This window comes from Myotis davidii, unplaced genomic scaffold (assembly GCF_000327345.1).
Source record: "Myotis davidii unplaced genomic scaffold, ASM32734v1 scaffold1982, whole genome shotgun sequence".
NCBI lineage: Eukaryota > Metazoa > Chordata > Mammalia > Chiroptera > Vespertilionidae > Myotis > Myotis davidii.
Window position 1 is genome coordinate 1 of NW_006293240.1, and position 926 is coordinate 926.

The window sequence follows — 926 nt, forward strand, 5'->3', positions numbered from 1 at the left end:
GGCCTCGCTGTGGGCCTGGTTCTGCTGGGAGCTGTGGCTGGAGCTGTGATGAGGGGGAGGAGGCGCTCAGGTGGGCAGGGTTGGGGTCTGAGTGTGCACTCTAGGCAGTGACAGCGCCCAGGGCTCTGATGTATCTCTCTCACTTTCTAAAGGGGAGACCCTGCCGTGGGGAGGGGTGGGCAGAGGGGAGGACTGGGTGGTGGGGAGCCTGTGGGACACTGTGAGCATGAAGTGGGCTTTGAGAATGTCACCAGTTACAGCCACTGACCTGAATGTGTTCATGATGCTTGTCCTCCACAGTGTGAGGCAGCTGCCTTGTGGGGACTGAGTGATGGAAGTTGTGTTCAGGCTCCCACTTCCTGACTCAAGAACTTCTGATTGGGGGTCTGGCCCCGCCCTGCTCCCCACACTTTCCTGGTTCGGGACCTCCCTGTCTCTACCTTTACTTTCTGGTGGTCTGTGCTTACACTTCCTGCTCCCGTATTAAATGTGATTCTGGATGTGACGCTGTTCATTTCTTTCCAAGAAGGGTTGGTGGGTTAAAGGGGAAAATCCTAACTTCTGAGGGGAAATAAATCTAAGCTTCAAGAACTACCCAGGTCCCATGTGTTTGCAGTGGGGAGCCCTTCCCAGGCGGGGACCTGAGGGGCTGTGAGGACAGAGCGTGTTTGGGGCCCGTGCCAGGTCAGTGCTCAGTGCATCATGGGCTTTGACGTGGTCAGTCCTCCGGCGGGTCACCTCCCTGCTCCTCTGACCTTGTCCCTCAGTGGATCCCTGTCCCACCAGGACCTGTGGTCACAGGGTCACACATCCCCCAGGTTTTGTCACGTGTGTTAATGCAGCGCGTTTTCAGGACCTTGGACAGCGAGGCCTTCCTGGGGCAGGCCAGCCTGGGCTCAGGCCTGGGTCCCGCCCTCCCCCTCACC

At 58.5% G+C, this 926-nt stretch overlaps 2 long non-coding RNA genes across 2 annotated transcripts in view; one reads left to right on the forward strand and one right to left on the reverse strand.

Moving 5' to 3' along the window:
- The window catches only part of LOC102770290, an 11,163-nt gene continuing 10,237 nt past the window's right edge, over positions 1 to 926 (forward strand). Inside the window, exon 1 of the long non-coding RNA XR_435826.2 lies at positions 1 to 70. This is a non-coding gene — a long non-coding RNA (uncharacterized LOC102770290). The remainder of the gene's footprint in view (positions 71 to 926) is intronic.
- The window catches only part of LOC107183619, an 11,032-nt gene continuing 10,210 nt past the window's right edge, over positions 105 to 926 (reverse strand). Inside the window, exon 3 of the long non-coding RNA XR_001514401.1 lies at positions 105 to 146. This is a non-coding gene — a long non-coding RNA (uncharacterized LOC107183619). The remainder of the gene's footprint in view (positions 147 to 926) is intronic.